Source organism: Mobula birostris, chromosome 10, assembly GCF_030028105.1.
Source record: "Mobula birostris isolate sMobBir1 chromosome 10, sMobBir1.hap1, whole genome shotgun sequence".
In the NCBI taxonomy this organism is placed as follows: domain Eukaryota; kingdom Metazoa; phylum Chordata; class Chondrichthyes; order Myliobatiformes; family Myliobatidae; genus Mobula; species Mobula birostris.
The window spans coordinates 49,547,822-49,571,420 of record NC_092379.1 but is presented as its reverse complement, the minus strand read 5'-3'; the positions used below and the strand labels follow the sequence as shown (position 1 = coordinate 49,571,420).

The 23,599-nt window shown below is 57.1% G+C and overlaps 1 pseudogene; it reads left to right on the top strand.

The window, feature by feature from the left end:
• Positions 1–23,424, top strand: part of LOC140204506 (von Willebrand factor A domain-containing protein 5A-like) — a 40,587-nt pseudogene extending 17,163 nt beyond the window's left edge.
• Positions 23,425–23,599: the final 175 nt, after the last annotated feature.

Genomic DNA, 23,599 nt, shown 5'->3' with positions numbered 1-23,599 from the left:
CTCCAAAGTTAAATCAAGCAACAAGGGGGACAGCAGGGCTTCACTTGCAGATCAGCTCATTGCCTCCATGTTCACTTTGACCACCAGAACATGGAGAGACCGTGGCATCTCCCTCTGACCCTCTGATGTCAGTACCTGAACCTGACGTGAGGGCTGAGGGCTGCCTTCGGGAGTGTGCATCCCAGGACAGCACCTGGACTGGATGGGGAACCTGGCCATGTACAAAGACCTGTGCTGACCAATTGTGTCACTGAGATCTTTAAACTCTCGCTTCAGCAGTGTGTGGTGCCCGATGGCTTCGATTATACCAGTGCCCAAGAAGATCGTAGAGACCTGCCTCAATGATCCTTGCCCAGTTGCATTTGCATCCACAGAGATGAAGTGTTTTGAGGGGCTAGCAATGAAGCAGGTCGTCACTGACTGAGAGGTGACATGGATCCGCTCCAATTTGCCTACCAGAGAAACAGGCCCACCGTAGACGCCATCTCATTGGCTCTTCGCACAACCCTGGAACATCTGGACAGCAAAAGGTGCAGACATCAGGATGCTCTTTAACAACTACAGTTCGGCAGTCAATACCATCGTCCCCTCAAAACTAATCAATAAGCTCCAAGACCTCGACCTCAGTGCCGCCTTGTGCAAATGGATCCTCACATGTAGAATCCAGTCACTATGGATTGGCAACAACATCTCCTCCACAATCTCCATCAGCACAGGCACACCACAGGGCTGTGTGCTTAGCACCTTGCTCTACTCACCTTGCACCAATGACTGTGTGGCTAAGCAAAGCTCCAACACCAAACTGAAGTTTGCTGATGACACCACTGTTGTGGGCCGTATCAAAGGTGGTGCTGAATCAGCATACAGGAGGGAGAATGAAAATTTGCTTGAGTGATGTCGTAACAACAATTTCTCTCTCAATGTCAGCAAGACCAAGGAGCTGATTCTGGATTTCGGGAGAGGAGAACCCAGAGGTCTATGAGCCAGTCTTCACTGGAGAATCAGAGCTGGAGACGGTGACTTTAAATTCCTGGGTGTTACTATCTGAGCGGATCTATCCTGGAACCAGTACTTGTCCTATTGCATAGAAAGCTCAACAGTTTCCCGGGTTGAATGCAGAGATACGGCATAGCATCTATAATTTTTTGTTTTAGATTATGAAGACACACAGTCCTCTTTTATTGTCATTTGGTACTGCATGCATTAAGAAACGATACGGTATTTCCTCTGGTGTGATATCACAAAACACAGGACAGACCAAGACTGAAAAAAACTAAAAAAAACCACATAATTATAAGATATAGTTACAACAGTGCAACAATACCATAACTTGATGAAGAACAGTCCATGACACAGTAAAAAGTTCAAAGTCTCTCAAATGTTCCACATCTCACGCAGACGGGAGAAGGAGGAAAAACTCTCCCTGCCATGCCTGACCACTGTCCGACTCTGAGTCGTCCGAAAGCTTTGAGCTCTGATCAGCTCTCTGACACCGAGTGCCAAGCACCATCTCTATCCCAACGATTCGACCTCAATCTCGGTCGCCAACAGCAGGCAAAGCCAGGGATTTTGAGGCCTTCCCTCCGGAAGATTCTCAATCGCCCAGTAACAACAGCAGCGAACCAGGCATTTCTGAAGTTTCTCCAGATGTTCCTCTGTGCTTTCACGTCTGTCTCCATCAAATCAGAATTGTCCACAGCCCCTATTTAACGGATACGATGTCATTTTCACCGGAGGGCTGCGCACGCGCGGCGCGCTGCTCTCTCTCCTCCTGCCTTCTTTGACAACCTTCTATCGATGTGTAGTGGAGAGTGTATTTGACTGGCTGCATCACATCCTGGTATGGAAACACCAATGCCTTTGAATGGAAAATCTTTCAAAAAGTAGTGGAATCGGGCCAGTACATCACGGGTAAAACCCTCCCTACCATGAGTACATCTACATGAAACACTGTTGTTGGAAAGCAGCATCCGTCATCAGAGATCCCCACCAACTAGGCCATGACTCTTCTCACTGCTGCCATCAGGTAGAAGGTTCAAGAACCTCAGAACCCACACCGCCAGGTTCCAGAACAGTTACTACCCCTCAACCATCAGGCTCTTGAACAAAAGGGGATTACTACACTCACTTGCCCATCACTCAGATGTTCCCACAACCAATAATCTCACTTTAAGGACTATGTTATTTATTGCTATTTATTTGCATTTTCATTTGCACAGTCTGTTGTCCTCTGCACTCCGGTTGATCTTTTATTGATCCTGTTACAGTTACTACTCTTTAGATTTGCTGAGTAAACAAATGAATCTCAGGGTTGTATATGGTGTCATATCTGTATTTTGATAATAACATTTACTTTGAACTTTGACCACCTGCTCACCTTCCGCTCTCGTTCCCGTTGATTTCAATCCTGCTAGACACTTTAATCGGCGAGAAAGGGAGTTGATCACGGACTAGCGTCCCGTCTCAAGGCAGCTTGGCCACCAGGGCGTATGCTCTGCCCCAAACCTCATCGGGCTCCCTCAGAGACGGCAAAGCACCAGGTCGCACGATGGGTCCAAAACCACACCGCCAAAATGTGAATCAGGGGTCCCAATCGCGCACGGCCTCAGAGCAGAATCATATTTCAAAGTAGTAGTTTTGTGAGCAGTCTGCAGGACGTCGCCGCTGGTCACGCTGTTTGCTGGGCACATCTTCTGGCTCATCGCACCGGTTGAAGAGCATGATGATTGAGGGGTAATTGCTGTTCCTGAACTCGAGGGTGGGTATTCTGAGGCTCCTGTACCTTGTCCCTGATGGCAGCAGTGAGAAAAGGGCATGTCCTGTGTGGCGGGAGTCCCTGATGACGGATGCTGCTTTTCTGTGACAGCGTTTCCTGTAGATGTGCTCAATGGTGGGCAGCTGTGATGGACTGCGCTGTATCCACTACCTTGTGTCAGCTTTTCCATTCAAGCACGTTGGTGTTTCTACCCTGGGCTGTGACACAACCCGTCAATATAATCACAACAGCACATCTAAACACAACTCCATCTCCCCACTCCCCCTTTCGCCCTCTCTCCTTTCTCCCCATTTCCCTCTCCATTTCCAACCCTTTCCCCCTCCCTCCCTCTCTGCAGCTCCTGTGTCCACCGTCTGGCAGCCAAGGCTCTGCTGGGATCTCTGGAACTCAGGCTGGACCGCGACACGGAGCCGGTGAAGAGGCGTCTGGTTGAGATCAGCACCCAGGCCAACGTGGTCTGTTCGCGGACGGCCTTCATCGCCATCAACAAGGAGCTCGGCCAGGCCGTGCAGGGACCCCTTATCCGCAGGGACGTCCCCTTCTGTGTAGGTGGGTGCTGCTATTTGCCGTGGGTGGTGGGTCGAGGAGTGAGTGATGGGTGCTGAGTGGTCATAAGCTCAACCTCGCTGGGGAACAGGGGACTGGCGCTCAGCTGGAGGTGGAGTGAATCGGCTGGGTGAAGTCCCCCTCATTTAAAGGGAGGGACAGAGAGGGTGTGGACCCCCAGCCCAGTCTGCACCTTCCTCCCCATGTTCTCCACCCTCTCCACCTCCATCTCTGACTCCTCTCCCGTCCACTGCCCCGCCGTCTTGACCTCCCATGCCCTCCTCTCTCTAACCCCTGACTCTGGGGAGATGTATTCCATTTTCTCCTCAAAACACACAAAATACAGGAGGAACTCAGCAGGCCGGACCTCCCTCTGGTGTTCCTGTTCCCACCCGACCCTCTTTCCTTCCTTCCATGGCCTTCTGTCTCTTCCAACAGTCAACTTCCGAGCTCTTTGCTTTATCCCTCCCCCTCCAAGTTTCACCTGTCGCCTGGCATTTCTCTGTCCCTTCCCCCCACCTTTCAAATCTACCCCTCAGCTTTTCATTTCTCCAGGCCTGCCGAAGGGTTTCGGCCTGAAACGTGGACTGTGATTTTTTACATAGGCGCTGCCTGGCCTGTAGATTTTGTGTGTGTTGCTCGGATTTCCAGCATCTGCAGACTTACTCTAGTTTCTGATTTCATTTTCCCCTCTCTCGTTCCCTCAATGAGTTGCCCTCCTCCTCTGCCACCTGCACAAATGGGTATTTCTTGCCAGTTTCGGGGAATGGTCACACATCCTCCAATTCCCTTTCCCTCCCTCCCCCTCTCTATCTTCCTCCCTCTCAAAGTCCTTTTCTCTTTCACGCTCCATGACTAACCTCTCTCTCCCCCTTTTCACCTGTCTCTCCCTCTCCACCTATCCCTCTCTCTTTCTCTCTCTCTCTCTTTCTGTCACCACTTCTCTTACTCTCTCCCCTGACTCTCATCCCACGCTTTCCCTATCCGCCACTCTCTCCCCTCCCCAACACACTCTTCCTCTTCTCCTCACTCCCCCTTTCCCCTTTTCCGGTACCCTCCATTCTCCTCCCCCCTCTCCATTCCCCTCACCCTCCCCATTCTCCTCACCCCTCCCCATCTTCCATCCGCCCCCCCCCCCGTCTCCCCGATCTCTTCCTTTTCCCCTCCTCCCCGTTCGGTTTCCTCTGCTGCCTTTCACTCCATCCTGCCGTCTCCCCAGCCCCTCTCTGTTACCCACACCCTCTCCCTCCCTGCCACTCCCCTGCCTCTCTCCCCCACCTCACCCTCTGCCCCTTCTGCAGACCTGAGCAAGATGGAAAACATTTTCCCCTCTCTCTGCCCCTCCGCCAGTTTCCCTGCTGAGATGGGAATATCTGCTGCAGTTTCAATGAGTACTACCACTTCCTCCGCCTCCCTGTCACTCCCTACCTCTCTGTCACCCTCCCTCTGCACCTCCAGCCCCTCCCTGCTTCCAAACCCCTTCTCTCCCTGTGTCACCCCAAAACCACCCTTCTCCCCGCCTCATCCCCATTTTCTACCCCTTCCCCCTCTTCCCCCACTTACCACCTCTCACCCCCGTCTCCCCGTCACTCCATCTCCCCTCCGTCTCCTCGACTCTCCTCCCTCACCTCCCATCTCCCTCACCCCCTGTCTCCCTCAACCCCATCTTCCCGTCTCCCTGTCACTCCATCTCCCCTCCGTCTCCTCAACTCTCCTCCTTCACCTCCCATCTCCCTCACCCCCTGTCTCCCTCACCCCTGTCTCCCTCACCCCCGTCTCCCTGACCCCCCCGTCTCCCTCACCCCCTGTCTCCCTCAACCCCGTCTCCCTCACCCCCGTCTCCCTCCATCCCCGTCTCCCTCACCCCTGTCTCGCTTCCTCCCCGTCTCCCTCACCCCCATCTTCCCGTCTCCCTGTCACCCCATCTCCCCTCCGTCTCCTCCACTCTCCTCCCTCAGCTCCCGTCTCCCTCAGCTCCCGTCTCCCTCACCCCGTCTCCCTCACCCCCATCTCCCTCACCCCCTGTCTCCCTCACACCCGTCTCCCTCACCCCCGTCTCCCTCCCTGTCTCCCTCACCCCCATCTCCCTCATCCCCCGTCTCCCTCACCCCCCATCTCCCTCACCCCCGTCTCCCTTCCTCCCCGTCTCCCTCACCCCGTCTCCCTCACCCCTGTCACCCTCACCCCCGTCTCCTTCCCTCCCCGTCTCCCTCACCACGTCTCCCTCCCTCCCCATCTCCCTCACACCATTTCCCTCATCCCCGTCTCCCTCACCCCATCTCCCTCACCCCGTCTCCCTCACCCCATCTCCCTCACCCCGTCTCCCTCAACCCCCATCTCCCTTACCCCCGTCTCCCTCCCCCCATCTCCCTCCCTACCCATCTCCCTCACCCCCATCTCCCCTCTCCCCTCCGTCTCCTCCCCTCTCCTCCCTCACCTCCCGTCTCCCTCACCCCACGTCTCCCTCACCCCCATTTCCATCCCTCCCCATCTCCCTCACCTCTCGTCTCCCTCACCTCCCGTCTCCCTCACACCCCATCTCCCTCACCCCCTCTCCCTACCTCCCCATTTCCCTCAACCCCATCTCCCTCCTTCCCCGTCTCACTCACCCCCGTCTCCCTCCCTCCCCGTCTCCCTCACACCCGTCTCCCTCACCCCCATCTTCCCCTCTCCCTGTCACCCCATCTCCCCTCCGTCTCCTCCACTCTCCTCCCTCACCCTCCATCTCCCTCACTCCCCGCCACCTCATCTCCCCTCCGTCTCCTCCACTCTCCTCCCTCCCCCCGTCTCCCTCACCCCACGTCTCCCTCACCCCCGTTTCCCTCCCTCCACATCTCCCTCACCTCCCGTCTCCTTCAGCTCCCGTCTCCCTCACACCCCGTCTCCCTCACCCCCTCTCCCTCCCTCCCTGCTTCCCTCAACCCCATCTCCCTCCTTCCCCGTCTCACTCACCCCGTCTCCCTCCCTCCCCGTCTCCCTCACTCCCCCATCTCCCTCACTCCCCCGTCTCCCTCCCACCCCATCTCCCACCTTCCCCGTCTCCCTCACCCCTGTCTCCCTCCCTCCCCTTCTCCCTCACACCCGTCTCCCTCACCCCGTCTCCCTCCCTCCCCGCCCCCCATCTCCCCTCTGTCTCTTCCAATCTCCTCCCTCACCCCTCGTCTCCCTCACCCCATTTCCCTCATCCCATCTCCCTCACCCCCCATCTCCCTCACCCCCATCTCCCTCACCCCAGTCTCCCTCAATCCCCGTTTCCCTCACCTCCCATCTCCCTCACCCTGTCTCCCTCACCCCCGTCTCCCTCACCCCCCATCTCCCTCACCCCTGTCTCCCTCCCTCCCCGTCTGCCTCACCCCATCTCCCACCTTCCCCTTCTCCCTCACCCACATCTACCTCCCTCCCCGTCTGCCTCAGCCCATCTCCCACCTTCCCCTTCTCCCTCGCCCACATCTACCTCCCTCCCCGTCTCACTCACCCCCGTCACACTCACCCCCGTCTCCCTCACCCCTGTCTCCCATACCAATCTCCCTCACCCCCCCTCACCCCCGTCTCCCTTACCCCCATCTCCCTCACCCCCATCTCCCTCACCGTCGTCTCCCTCACCCTCCCGTCTCCCTCCCTCCCCGTCTCCCTAACCCCCCGTCTCCCTCCCTCCCCGTCTCCCTCCCTCCCGGTCACCCCATGTCCCCTCCGTCTCCTCCACTCTCCTCCCTCACCCCTCGTCTCCCTCATCCCCATCTCCCTCACCGTCGTCTCCCTCACCCCGTCTCCCTCACCTCCGTCTCCGCCCCCCCGGTCACCCCATCTCCCCTCCGTCTCCTCCATTCTCCTCCCTCACCTCCCGTCTCCCTCCCTCCCCGTCTCCCTCACCCTGTCTCCCTCAGCCCATCTCGCTCACACCGTCTCCCTCACCCCCCCTCCCCTCGTCTCCCTCACCCCCCGTCTCCCTCACCCCATCTCCCTCCCTCCCCGTCTCCCTCACCCTGTCTCCCTCTTTCCCTGTCTCCCTCAACCCCTTCTCCTCCCTCCCTGTCACCCCATCTCCCCTCCGTCTCCTCCACTCTCCTCCCTCACCTCCCGTCTCCCTCCCTCCCCGTCTCCCTCACCCTGTCTCCCTCAGCCCGTCTCGCTATCCCCGTCTCCCTCACCCCCGTCTAACTCACCTCCTGTCTCCCTCCCTCCCCATCTCCCTCACCCCCGTCTCCCTCCCTCCCTGTCTCCCTCACCCCCATCCCCGTCTCCCTCAAACCCCCTCCCTTACCCCCGTCTTCCCGTCCCCCTGTCACCCCATCTGCCCTCCGTCTCCTCCACTCTCCTCCCTCACCTCCCGTCACCCTCCCTCCCCGTCTCCCTCACCCCGTCTCCCTCACCTCCCGTCTCCCTCACCCCCCGTCTCCCTCACCCCCATCTCCCTCCCTCCACGTCTCCCTCACCCCCCGTCTCCCTCCCTCCCCGTCTCCCTCACACCGTCTCCCCCCACTCTCACCCCTTCCTTTCGTCCCCACTATCCTCCAAACACCCTCACCACGCACTCTCTCCTGCTCTCCTCGCCCTCCTGCCATTCTCTACCCCGCGTTCTCTTTCCCCCGACCCCCTGTCCGTACCATTAACCCTGTGACGATGTATTCATTTCCCCTCTGTCTGCCCCTCAGAGAGTTGCCCGTCTCCTCCGCCAGCCCCTGCACAAATGGGAATATCTGGCCACAGTTTCGTAGAGTGCTACCACTTCCTCTGCCCCTCCCTCTCCATCACTCCCTCCCCCTCCGTCACCATCCCCTCTCCGTCACCATCTCCTCTCCGTTACCCTCCCCCCGCAGTCACTCCCGCCCCTTCAGTCACTAACTCCCTCTCAGTCACTCACTCCAACTGTCACTCACGCCCCGTCACACACACACACACACACCCCCGTCTCACACACCCCGTCACTCACACCCTGTCACACACACCCCTGTCACTCACACACCCTGTCACTCACACACCCCGTCACTCACAACTCCCCGTCACTCACACCCCGTCACTCACACCCCGTCACTCACACACGTCCGTCACTCACACACCCCTGTCACTCACACACCGTCACTCACACACGTCCGTCACTCACACCGCGCCACACACACCCCGTCACACACACCCCCGTCTCACACACCCCCGTCTCACACACCCCGTCTCACACACCCCCCGTCACTCACACACCCCGTCACTCACACACCGTCACTCACACACCCCGTCACTCACACACCCCCGTCACTCACACACCCCGTCACTCACACCCCCCGTCACTCACACCCCCCGTCACTCACACCCCCGTCACTCACACACCCCGTCACTCACACCCCCTGTCACTCACACACCCCCATCACTCACACACCCCGTCACTCACACCCCCTGTCACTCACACCCCGTCTCACACACCCCCCGTCACTCACACACCCCGTCACTCACACACCGTCACTCACACACCCCGTCACTCACACACCCCCGTCACTCACACACCCCGTCACTCACACCCCGTCACTCACACACCGTCACTCACACACCCCGTCACTCACACACCCCCGTCACTCACACACCCCGTCACTCACACACCCCGTCACTCACACCCCCTGTCACTCACACCCCCCGTCACTCACACACCCCGTCACTCACACCCCCGTCACTCACACCCCCTGTCACTCACACACCCCGTCACTCACACCCCCTGTCACTCACACCCCGTCAATCACACACACCGTCATTCACACACCCCGTCACTCACACCCCCGTCACTCACACACCCCGTCACTCACACCCCCTGTCACTCACACACCCCCGTCACTCACACCCCGTCACTCACACACCCCCGTCACTCACACACCCCGTCACTCACACACCCCGTCACTCACACCCCCGTCACTCACACACCCCGTCACTCACACCCCCGTCACTCACACACCCCCGTCACTCACACCCCGTCACTCACACCCCCGTCACTCACACACCCCAGTCACTCACACACCCCCGTCACTCACACACCCCGTCACTCACACCCCCTGTCACTCACACACCCCCGTCACTCACACCCCCGTCACTCACACACCCCGTCACTCACACCCCCATCACTCACACACCCCGTCACACACACACCCCGTCACTCACACACCCCCGTAACTCACACACCCCGTCACTCACACCCCGTCACTCACACACCCCTCGTCACTCACACACCCCGTCACTCACACCCCCGTCACTCACACCCCCCGTCACTCACACCCCCCCGTCACTCATACACCCCGTCACTCACACCCCCGTCACTCACACACCCCGTCACTCACACACCCCCGTCAATCACACACCCCGTCACTCACACACCCCGTCACTCACACCCCCCGTCACTCACACACCCCATCACTCACACACCCCCGTCACTCACACACCCCGTCACTCACAGCCCCGACACTCACACCGCGTCACTCACACCCCCCGTCACTCACACACCCCCATCACTCACACACCCCGTCACTCACACCCCGTCACTCACACCCCGTCACTCACACCCCATCACTCACACACCCCAGCACACACACCGTCACACACACACCCCGTCACTCACACCCCCGTTACTCACACCCCCGTCACTCACACACCCCCGTCACTCACACACCCGTCACTCACACCCCCGTCACGCACACACCCCGTCACGCACACACCCCGTCACTCACACACCCCCGTCACTCACACACCCCGTCACTCACACCCCCTGTCACTCACACACCCCGTCACTCACACCCCGTCACTCACACACCCCAGCACACACACCGTCACACACACACCCCGTCACTCACACCCCCGTTACTCACACCCCCGTCACTCACACACCCCCGTCACTCACACCCCCCGTCACTCACACACCCCCGTCACTCACACCCCCCCGTCACTCACACACCCATCACTCACACACCCCGTCACTCACACACCCCGTCACTCACACCCCGTCACTCACACACCCCCGTCAATCACACACCCCGTCACTCACACCCCCGTCACTCACACCCCCTGTCACTCACATACTCCGTCACTCACACACCCATCACTCACACACCCCGTCACTCACACCCCGTCACTCACACACCCCGGTCAATCGCACACCCCGTCACTCACACCCCTATCACTCACATACTCCGTCACTCACACACCCCGTCACTCACACACCCCGTCACTCACACCCCCGTCACTCACACCCTGTCACTCACACACCCCGTCACTCACACACCCCATCATTCACACCCCGTCACTCACACACCCCGTCACTCACACACCCCGTCACTCACACCCCGTCACTCACACACCCCGTCACTCACACCCCGTCACTCACACACCCCCGTCACTCACACACCCCGTCACTCACACACCCCGTCACTCACACCCCCCGTCACTCACACACCCCGTCACTCACACCCCCGTCACTCACAGACCCCGTCACTCACACCCCCTGTCACTCACACACCCCCGTCACTCACACACCCCGTCACTCACACCCCCTGTCACTCACACCCCGTCTCATACACCCCCCGTCACTCACACACCCCGTCACTCACACACCGTCACTCACACACCCCGTCACTCACACACCCCCGTCACTCACACATCCCGTCACTCACACACCCCGTCACTCACACCCCGTCACTCACACACCGTCACTCACACACCCCGTCACTCACACACCCCTGTCACTCACACACCCCGTCACTCACACACCCCGTCACTCACACCCCCTGTCACTCACACCCCCCGTCACTCACACACCCCGTCACTCACACCCCCGTCACTCACACCCCCTGTCACTCACACACCCCGTCACTCACACCCGCTGTCACTCACACCCCGTCAATCACACACACCGTCATTCACACACCCCGTCACTCACACCCCCGTCATTCACACACCCCGTCACTCCCACCCCGTCACTCACACACCCCCGTCACTCACACCCCGTCACTCACACACCCCCGTCACTCACTCACCCCGTCACTCACACACCCCGTCACTCACACCCCCGTCACTCACACACCCCCGTCACTCACACCCCGTCACTCACACCCCCGTCACTCACACACCCCCGTCACTCACACACCCCGTCACTCACACCCCCTGTCACTCTCACACCCCCGTCACTCACACCCCCGTCACTCACACACCCCGTCACTCACACCCCCGTCACTCACACACCCCGTCACACACACACCCCCTCACTCACACCCCCCGTCACTCACACACCCCGTCACTCACACACCCCCGTCACTCACACACCCCGTCACTCACAGCCCCGACACTCACACCGCGTCACTCACACCCCCCGTCACTCACACACCCCCGTCACTCACAGCCCCGTCACTCACACCCCCCGACACTCACACCCCGTCACTCACACCCCCCGTCACTCACACACCCCCGTCACTCACACACCCCGTCACTCACACCCCGTCACTCACACCCCGTCACTCACACACCCCAGCACACACACCGTCACACACACACCCCGTCACTCACACCCCCGTTACTCACACCCCCGTCACTCACACACCCCCGTCACTCACACACCCCCGTCACTCACACCCCCGTCACTCACACCCCCGTCACGCACACACCCCGTCACACACACACCCCGTCACTCTCACACCCCCGTCACTCACACACCCCGTCACTCACCCCCCTGTCACTCACACACCCCTCGTCACTCACACACCCCCTCACTCACACACCGTCACTCACACACCCCGTCACTCATACACCCCGTCACTCACACCCCCGTCACTCACACCCCCGTCACTCACACACCCCGTCACTCACACACCCCCGTCAATCACACACCCCGTCAGTCACACCCCCGTCACTCACACCCCCCGTCACTCACACACCCCGTCACTCACAGCCCCGTCACTCACACCCCCCGACACTCACACCCCGTCACTCACACCCCCCGTCACTCACACACCCCCGTCACTCACACACCCCGTCACTCACACCCCGTCACTCACACACCCCAGCACACACACCGTCACACACACACCCCGTCACTCACACCCCCGTTACTCACACCCCCGTCACTCACACACCCCCGTCACTCACACCCCCCGTCACTCACACACCCCCGTCACTCACACCCCCCCGTCACTCACACACCCATCACTCACACACCCCGTCACTCACACACCCCGTCACTCACACACCCCGTCACTCACACCCCGTCACTCACACACCCCCGTCAATCACACACCCCGTCACTCACACCCCCGTCACTCACACCCCCTGTCGCTCACATACTCCGTCACTCACACACCCATCACTCACACACCCCGTCACTCACACCCCGTCACTCACACACCCCCGTCAATCGCACACCCCGTCACTCACACCCCCATCACTCACACCCCGTGTCCCTCACATACTCCGTCACTCACACACCCTGTCACTCACACACCCCGTCACTCACACACCCCGTCAGTCACACCCCCGTCACTCACACCCCCCGTCACTCACACACCCCGTCACTCACAGCCCCGTCACTCACACCCCCCGACACTCACACCCCGTCACTCACACCCCCCGTCACTCACACACCCCCGTCACTCACACACCCCGTCACTCACACCCCGTCACTCACACACCCCAGCACACACACCGTCACACACACACCCCGTCACTCACACCCCCGTTACTCACACCCCCGTCACTCACACACCCCCGTCACTCACACCCCCCGTCACTCACACACCCCCGTCACTCACACCCCCCCGTCACTCACACACCCATCACTCACACACCCCGTCACTCACACACCCCGTCACTCACACACCCCGTCACTCACACCCCGTCACTCACACACCCCCGTCAATCACACACCCCGTCACTCACACCCCCGTCACTCACACCCCCTGTCGCTCACATACTCCGTCACTCACACACCCATCACTCACACACCCCGTCACTCACACCCCGTCACTCACACACCCCCGTCAATCGCACACCCCGTCACTCACACCCCCATCACTCACACCCCGTGTCACTCACATACTCCGTCACTCACACACCCTGTCACTCACACACCCCGTCACTCACACACCCCGTCACTCACACCCCCGTCACTCACACCCTGTCACTCACACACCCCGTCACTCACACACCCCATCACTCACACCCCGTCACTCACACACCCCGTCACTCACACACCCCGTCACTCACACCCCGTCACTCACACCCCGTCACTCGCACGCCCCGTCACTCACACCCCCGTCACTCACACACCCCGTCACTCACACCCCCCGTCACTCACACCCCCGTCACTCACACCCCGTCACTCACACACCCCCCGTCACTCAGACACCCCGTCTCCCTCCCCAATCTCCTTCCCCCTCACAGTCCCTCACCCCTCAATCTCCCCTGTCCTGCCCTGTCCCTCATCCCTTCCACCTCTCCCTCCTCCACCCTCCCCCTCACTCTCTCAGCCTCAGCGCCTCTCTCTCCTTCCACCCTCCTCTTACCTCTCTCCTCACCCCCCACCTCTGCTCCCCCACCCCCACCGACCCTCTGCTTCTGCCGCTGACCCTGGGAAGATCGGTTTCATTTTCTCCTCTCTCTGCCCGTCAGGGAAAAGCCCATCTCTTCAAAGTCCAAGTGCAGACATGTCCAGTGAGCTCAAAATCCTTCGCCTCCCATTCACCGTCTCCCTCCCTCATCCCCGTCTCCCTCACCTCCCATCTCCCTCCCTCCCCGTCTCCCTCATCCCCGTCTCCCTCCCTCCCCATCTCCCTCCCTCACCCCGTCTCCCTCCCTCCCCGTCTCCCTCACCCCGTTTCCCTCCCTCATCCCCGTCTCCCTCACCTTCCATCTCCCTCCCTCCCCAAATCCCTCACCCCCAATTCCCTCACCCCCCGTCTCCCTCACCCCCCCGTCTCCCTCAGCCCCGATTCCCTCCCTCCCCGTCTCCCTCACCCCCGTCTCCCTCCCGTCTCCCTCCCTCCCCGTCTCCCTCATCCCCGTCAGATCGGTTTCATTTTCTCCTCTCTCTGCCCGTCAGGGAAAAGCCCATCTCTTCAAAGTCCAAGTGCAGACATGTCCAGTGAGCTCAAAATCCTTCGCCTCCCATTCACCGTCTCCCTCCCTCATCCCCGTCTCCCTCACCTCCCATCTCCCTCCCTCCCCGTCTCCCTCATCCCCGTCTCCCTCCCTCCCCATCTCCCTCCCTCACCCCGTCTCCCTCCCTCCCCGTCTCCCTCACCCTCCCGTCTCCCTCCCTCACCTGTCTCCCTCACCACCGTCTCCCTCCCTCCCTGTCTCCCTCACCCCCGATTCCCTCACCCCCGTCTCCCTCACCCCCGTCTCCCTCACCCCCCATCTCCCTCAGCCCCGATTCCCTCCCTCCCCATCTCCCTCACCCCGGTCTACCTCCCTCCCTGTCTCCCTCACCCCCGTCTCCCTCACCCCCGATTCCCTCACCCCCCCCCGTCTACCTCCCTCCCCGTCTCTCCGCCCCTCAGAGGGATGCTGGTTTCCTCCGCCAGCCCCTGCACAAATGGGCCTATCTGGCTACAATTACAGTGAGTGCTACCATTTCTTGTGCCTCCTGTCACGCCCTCCTCCCTCCCTCCTTCTCCACCTCCTAGCCCCACTCCGCCTCCCAATTACCACCCGCCCCATTCTCGCCCTGAATTTCTCACCGCCTTCCCACTCACCCCCTTCCCGTTCCCTGTCCCCTTCCCCCTTCTCGTAACCCCTCCTCTCGTCGCCCCTTCTCGAACCCCCTCCTCTCAAACCACCCTCCTCTCGAACCCGCTTCCTCTCCCCCTCTTCCCCTTCCCCCTAACCCCCTTCTTGCCCCCTCTAATTGCCCCCCTTCTGGCCCTCGCACTCGTGAAAGCTCCGTGTGCTTTCAATGGAGCAAGGTAACGGAGGGCTCCCAGTTGTTTGGTTTGGGGAGGGGGTGATGCAGACTAGTTGTGGGGGGGGGAGGAGACTTGGGGGGATGGAGGAGACTCGTTCAGTGGGTGGAGGAGACTCGTTGGGGAGGTGGAGGAGACTCGGGGGGACGGTGGAGACTCGTTGGGGGGTGGAGGAGACTCGTTGGGGGGGTGGAGGAGACTCGTTGTGGTGGTGTCGGGGTCCAGTTGTGGACAGTGGGTGGGTTGAAGGATTAAAGTTTGAGATGGGGGGAGGTGGTTTAGTTGGAGGAAATGTGCTCCTGTGTAGAGCCAGGGCAATCTGGAATACAGTTAGTGTTTGCAGGGTCGTATATCACTGCAGTTTCTGCAAGGGGGTGCAAACAGTGGTGGCAGTAGGTGGGGTGGGGAGTGATGGGAGGGGCTGTGGCAGACATGGATGAGATGGGGACAGTGGGCACGGAGTCAGAGTCAGGCAGCAAGGAAAGAGGCCACTCAGCCCAACACATCCATGCTGACCCCTTAGCCTACCTGAACAAGTCCCCCTTCCCGCATCCTCTGCTATCCATGTACCTGTCCAAGTGGTTTTTAAAGCTGATTGTTCCCACCTCCACCTCCTCCTCAAGGCACCTTCCTCTGGGTCAAACTGTTGTCCCTCAGGTCCCCTCATAACCGCTCCCCTCTCACCTTAAACCTGATCCCTTTAGTTTTATTCTCCCCTACCCTGGGGCAGAAAGACTGTGTTCACCCTGTCTGTGTCCCTCATGATTTTGTCCACCACAATCTCCTACACTCCAAGGAATCAAGTCAATATAACTCAATGCCTTGTGTCCCGAAAACATCCTCGTAAATCACTTCTGCACCCTTTCCAGCCACATGGATTCCTGCCTCTCGGCAGGTGAGACACACATATACACACACACACACACACACACACACACACACACACACACACACACACACACACACACTGTCTCACGCTCTCACTCACTGACATACTCTCACACACTCTCACAAACACACTCACAAACTCACACACACACTCACTCACACATGCACACACTCACACACTCACTCTCTCACACACACACACACTCACACACACACACTCATACACACACACACACACACACACACACACACACACACTCACACACATGAAAATTAAACCTTTGCTCCTGATGAACGGTTTCAGACAGAACCGTCGACTGTTTATTCCCCTCCATAGATTATGATGTGATTATTGGACTGCTCTTTACTATTGGGTTCCTTCAATTTTTTGCTGTTTTCCTGTGGACAGTGGGGGGCTGAGTGACCTGTTTATATGTTGTGTTGGTGGGGAGATTGTGTTGGGGGTTTGGTGCTGCTATAACGGTACTTTTCTGTGGGTGAGGGGGTCGGAGCTTGTAATGGTTTCCGTGGGTGAGGGGGTTGGAGATTGTAATGGTTTTGGTAGGTGAGGGGGTCGGGGATTGTAATGGTTTCCGTGGGTGAGGGGGTCGGAGATTGTAATGGTTTTTGTGGGTGAGGAGGTCGGGGATTCTAATGGTTTTTGTGGGTGAGGGGGTAGGGGATTGTAATGGTTTCCGTGGGTGAGGAGGTCAGAGATTGTAATGATATCTGTGGGTGAGGGGGTCGGGGATTGTAATGGTTTCTGTGGGTGAGGGGGTCGGGGATTGTAATGGTTTCTGTGGGTGAGGAGGTCGGGGATTGTAATGGTTTCTGTGGGTGAGGGGGTCGGGGATTGTAATGGTTTCTGTGGGTGAGGGGGTTGGGGATTGTAATGGTTTCTGTGGGTGAGGGTGTTGGGGATTATAATGGTTTCTGTGAGTGAGGGGAAACAGAGTTCAGGGTTATAACGCGTTCGGACCAGACTCTGCAACACAACGGTGTGCTGGGCGGAGGTAACTCCCGCTGAACCTTTTCCTTTGCTTCAGCAGCTGACGATGAGTCACTCAGGCTCCCTGCCCCAGAGGAGCCTCCGGTGCTGAAGCTGATCGCGCTGCAGGACGCAGACGGATCCTGGACTCCAGACCCCGGTCTGGAGTCACTGCTGGGCCTGCCCCTGAAGGTGAGCTCCAGGAGACTGATTCCAGTGTCAGGAGGTTTGGGTCGTCCTTGGGGAAGAGGTCAGACAACTGGGCTTGTGTCCATGTGGGAGAGGGGGCTGGATTGAAGTACTTCCCATCCCGAGAAAGGGGTATAAGTGGGTTGGTGTGGGAGTTGTGTTTCCTCATTCCAGATTCTCCCACAGTGACTCCTGATGGGAGGGGCCCATCTGCAATGAAGAAGGGGAGTTTTCTGTCATGGGGGCCGGGGCCCGTGTTTGGAACCCTCTCCCTTCTAGGGCAGTGGGAGCCAAGTCCGGGGATGTCTGCGAGTCCATGGTCTTGTAGAGGTGGGAGCATGTGGGAGAGGGGCTGAGCAGCCTCCTCCTCCTCCTCCCACACCATCCATTTGTACAGAGCAGTGATGGCTGCTCGCCCTAATGGCCGTGAAGTGAGGCTCTTCCAATGTGGGGAGGGTTGTCTCTCGTGTCCCACTCAGCTGACCCCGAGCATTAGTTGGAGGAGAGTGGTTCCTGACCTGTGAGGGAATGTTGACCAGAGGTTGGTGCTCTGACCACACCTCAACAGATGGGGCTGGACTGGGGCAGAGGCAAGTTGTAGTGGGTAATGGCAGCTGCCCAACCCATCATGCACTGGGGCTAAGAAAGTCCCTTATCTCTGGACGCCCATTGATTTCTCTACACAGAGGTTGAGGAGTCAATGTTGGACCTGGGACTGGGAGAGGAACTTTCCCTGAAAGAGGAGACACAACTACACAGGGTGACAAAGTCAGCGTTTAGCACACTGCCCCTGATCTGTCGGGGTGGGGGCATCAAGTTTCAGTGTAGGAACATGATGGTTCACTTGAACAAGTGATTGTTGAGACCGCACTTGGAGTATCCTGTTGTGGGAAAGGTAGTGTCAAGCTGCAGAGGGTGCAGAATAAAATTATCAGAATGCTGCCTACACTTCTCTTTCTAATGCACGCAGGTACGCAGCCGTGCAGTAACTGAAACGCTACCACGCACATAGCCTTCGTTGCCACAAGCTGGAATATACTTTGATATAATGTTAGTGTAATTTTTAGATTATGTTAATATAATTTTGTAATTATGCTAATGGAATTTGGTCTATGTTAATTAAAGGAAATCACATATATTGTGTTAATGTATATAAGCCATAAGCCATAAATTTTCTAAGTAATAAACGTACCACAGCCTTTAATTGGAACTATTTTAGAACTTCAATGTATGTACATTGTCATTGTTTCTGTTACAACGCTATTACAAATTGCAAGAATACACACAGAATGGAAGTCTGTAGCTTATTGTTAATAAACCATCTGCTAAACACTGACGCCTTCCACACAAAAAAAAAAGATTCAGAGTGCAGCTGAGTTTTTAGGCCATGTGACCATTTCCTGTTCAGAGCAATGGTTGGTCTGTGCAGCTGGAAACAAAAAATAGTGGGAACGTTGGATGTCTGGACCAGAAGGCCTGAGCTACAGAGGAATGGATCTTTATCAGGAGCCATGATGGATCTTTGTTTCTTGCAGTGGAGGAGGGGGAGGGGTGACCTCACAGAGGGGAATAGATAAGGTGGAGTCTCATAGACTTTTCCCCAGGGTTGGGAGAACAGAGAGAGGATAAGAGGGGAGAGATTTAAGAGAGCTGAGAAGTTCTTTACACAGGGGCCAGTGAGCTGCCAGAGGAAGTAGTGGAGGAGGGTAAAATGTCAACATTTAAGAGGTATTACATGGAGAAGAGGGGGATGCAGAAGTATGGACTGGACACAGCCAACTGGAACTAGTAGGGAGAATGTAGCAGTCAGTATAGACCAAATGGGCTGAAGGGCCCTGTGTCTGTGAATGGGTGATGAGATGGTGTGGAGGGAGCCTCACCCTGTGTCTGAACCTGTTCCTGAGAGTGTGTGACTGGATGGTGGGGAGGGAGTCTCACCCTGTGTCTGTGAGTGTGTGATGGGACAGTGTAGAGGGAGCCTCATCCTGTGTTGGAAGGAGTTTCACCCCATATGACCCCATCCCCGGGAGTGTTGAATTATTCATTGACTGCCACAGTTGGCCATTGAGCCCAAGTCTTTGACTATATTTAAAACGGACATTGACAGGTTTTTGATTAGTCAGGGTGTAAAGGTTACATGGAGAAGGCTAGAGATTGGGTTTGAGGGGGGAAATAATTCAGTCACGATTGAGTGTCCGAGCAGTCTCATTGGCCTGGATGGGCTCATTCTGTTCCTGTGTCTTATGGTCTGACGGGTCTGTGACCGGCTCCTGTTCAGTGCCTGTCCCCTGTTCTCCCACTTTCAGGATATGGACCTCACTCTGTGGACCACCATCTTGGCCGTGATTTGGCTGAATGCCTTTGCTGCCGACTCCAAGGACGAGTGGGATCTGCTGGTGAAGAAGGCCCTGTCCTGGGTCAAGGACCGAGCAGGTTAGGGCAGAGGGCGATGGCCGGAGCGCCAAGTTAAACAGCTCAGGGTTTCGGGCGGATCTGTGCAGGGAGAAGGGTGGGCGATGTTTCGGGTGGAGACTCTGTGTCGGGGATGAGAGTGGAGAAGGGTGGGAGGCTGGTAGTGAAAGGAGAGGGGCAGGGGTGAGGCAGGATAGGGTAGGTTGAGGGATGGAACCAGGGTGGGAGGGGGTGATGGTGCTGTCATTCTCGATGGAGAACCTCTCCCTGGTTAGGTGGTGGGAGAGAGGAAAGGAACTCGAGGGGAGTGAGTGGATCCCGGAGACGGACGTGGAGGATTGTGAGAGCTGTGAGACCCATAATCACGTGCTGGGGCATTTTTGTGATCAAGACGGAGGGGTTCAGATAGAGTGAATGCATGCAGGCCTTTTCACCTCTGACTGGGTGGGAGTGGAACTCGAGGTGATAGGTTTCGGGTGAAAGGTGAATCTGAGGGGGTCTTCACTCAAAGGGTGGAACGAGATGCCAGTGGAAGTGGTGGATGTGGGTTCATTAATAACAGGGAACACGAGAGCACAGCACCGTCCCTTCAGCACACCATGTTGTGCCCAGCTTTGAACTCACTCGAAGGTCAATCCATCTCCTCTCACCTGGCCCTCCTTTTTTCTGTCATCCATGGAGGGCTATGGGAGAGGGGTTACACTGACCTCAGATGAGGCAATCTAACTCGGGTAATTAAGAAACTAACTTTCTTAAATACCCTGAATATACCTGCCTCTCCCACTACCCTGTCAGTGCGTTCCACGCACCACTCTCTGAGCAGGTAGGCAAGACTAAGCCCCTGATGGGATAATGCTCGGGTTATTGAAAGCGGTGAGGGAGGAAATCGCTGAGCATGATGAATCGTCTTGTATCCCCTGTAGCCACAGGCGAGGGCCAGGGGGTTGGATAGCAGCCAGTGATGTTCCTTTGTTCAGGAATGGGACAAGAGGTCATCCAGGCAATTGTCGACAGTGGGGAGGATTCTACAGGAGTGTGCTTGTATGCATTTGGGAATGCATGGGGTCATGAGAGACAGTCAGAACTAAATTAATTACAAATATAAAACACATAATAATTGATTGTGTAAGTAGTCACCCCCTTTAATATGACACACCAAATCATCACTGGTGCAGTCAGCTGGTTTTAAAAGTCACATAATTCATTAAGTGGAGATCACTGTGTGCAGTCAAGGTGTTCCCATTGACTGTAGTAAAAATACACCTGTATCTGGAAGCTCAGACTGCTGGTGTCCGCAAGTCCTGGCAAAAACTACACCTACACCATGGCTGAGATGGGAGAGGCTGTGCATACAACAACTGTTGCCCGGGTGTTTCACCAGTCACAGCTTTATGGGAGAGTGTCAAAGAGGGAAAGAAAACTCTCAGGAAATCTTGGCTAGAGTTTGCCAGAAGGCACGTGGGAGACTCCAGAGTCAGCTGGAAGAAGGTTCTTTGGTCTGCTGAAACCAGGCTTGAGCTCTTTGGCCATCAGACTGAACGCTAAAGCCAAACTCCGCACATGGTCAGAAACACACCAGCCCTACCGTGAGGCATGATGGTGGCTGTGTCAGGCTGTAGGGATGCTTCACTGGTGCAGGCCCCGGAAGGCTTGTGAAGGCAGAGGGTAAAGTGAATGCAGCAAAATACAGGGAAATCCTGATGCAGTCTGCTGGAGAACTGAGACTTGGGAGATTTGTTTTCCACCGTAAAGCCAAAGCTATACAGGAAAGGCTTAAAATCAACGAAGTTAGTGTCCTGGAGAGGCCAAATCAAAGTCCAGACCTCAATCCAATTGAGAACTTGTGGCTGGACTCCCAAAGGGATGTTCATTCATAATCCCCATGCAATCTGACAGAGCTTGAGCAGTTTTGCAAAGAAGAATGGGGGAAAATTGCAGTACCCAGATGTGCAAAGCTGATAGAGACCTATCCACACAGTCTCAAGTCTGTAATTGCCACCAAAGGTGCATCAACTAATACTGACTTGAACAGAGTGAATAATTATGCAATCAATTATTTTGTGCTTTATATTTGCAATTAATTTAGAACACTTGGTAGAGATCTGTTTTCACTTTAATACGAGAGAATTTTCTGTGATCAGTATAAAAAAAAGCCAAATTAAATCCGCTGTGATTTAATGTTGTAAAATTATAAAACATGAAAATTTCCAAGGGTAGTGAATACTTTTTATAGGCACTGTGTATATATGTGTAGGTGGTGAGGGGTGATGGAACAGGTGGGGTAGGTGAGTCCAGACACCAGGGTGCAAGGACCATATGAACAGAAGGAGGGTGGAGGAAACACCCTCAAAGGACATCTGTACACTGACCGGTGTCCCTCAGTCTCTCTCCCCGGGGGGATATCTGTACACTGACCGGTGTCCCTCAGTCACTCTCCACTGGGGGGATATCTGTACACTGACCAGTGTCCCTCCATCCCTCTCCCTCAGGGGAATATCTGTACACTGACCAGTGTCCCTCAGTCCCTCTCCCTCGGGGGGGGATATCTGTACACTGACCGGTGTCAATCATTCCCTCTCCCCCAGGGGGATATCTATACACTGACCGGTGTCCCTCGGTCCCTCTCCCTCGGGGGGATATCTGTACACTGACCGGTGTCAATCATTCCCTCTCCCCCAGGGGGGATATCTGTACACTGACCGGTGTCCCTCAGTCCCTCTTCCTCAGGGATATCTGTACACTGACTGGTGTCCCTCAGTCCCTCTCCCCAGGGGGATATCTATACACTGACCGGTGTCCCTCAGTCCCTCTCCCTCGGGGGATGTCTGTACACTGACCGGTGTCAATCATTCCCTCTCCCCCAGGGGGATATCTGTACACTGACCGGTGTCCCTCAGTCCCTCTTCCTCAGGGATATCTGTACACCGACTGGTGTCCCTCAGACCCCCTCCCTCGGGGGGATATCTGTACACTGACCAGTGTCCCTCAGTCCCTCTCCCTCGGGGGGATATCTGTACACTGACCGGTGTCCCTGAGGGGGATATCTGTACACTGACCAGTGTCCCTCTGTCCCTCTCCCCCAGGGGGATATCTGTACACTGACCGTGTCCCTCAGTCCCTCTCCCTCGGGGGAATATCTGTACACTGACGGTGTCCCTCAGTCCTCTCCCTCAGGGGGATATCTGTACACTGACCGGTGTCCCTCAGTCCCTCTCCCTCGGGGAATATCTGTACACTGACCAGTGTCCCTCAGTCCCTCTCCCTCAGGGGGGATATCTGTACATTGACCGATGTCCCTCAGTCCCTCTCCCTCGGGGGGATATCTGTACACTGACCGGCGTCCCTCAGTCCCTCTCCCTCGGGGGATATCTGTACACTGACCGGCGTCCCTCAGTCCCTCTCCCTCGGGGGGATATCTGTACACTGACCGGCGTCCCTCAGTCCCTCTCCCTCAGGGGAATATCTGTACACTGACCTGCGTCCCTCCAGTCCCTCTCCCTCGGGGGAATATCTGTACACTGACCGGCGTCCCTCAGTCCCTTTCCTTTTTCCATCTCTTCACACTGATCTCCCTGCCTTGTCTAACAGCTATTTTAACTCTTGCCCCCTCTCCCACCACCACCCCCCCAGGTGCGGACCACGTGGAGTGTGTGAAAGCAGGAAACCTGCTTTTGAAATCCGCTGTTCTTCCTGAGACACTCGGACTTTGAGGGAATTCCTGGAGAATCCGGGAAGTGAACACGTTGGTGTCAGTGCTGGTCTGGCTGCTGCAATGGGCTGTCACCACAGTGGCTGCCTACTGTGCCCTGTCGTTTCATCCCACTTCCATCCTCCACTTTGTCACAGGGGATGCCTTGGTGAGGCTGGTACTCTGGTACTTCATGG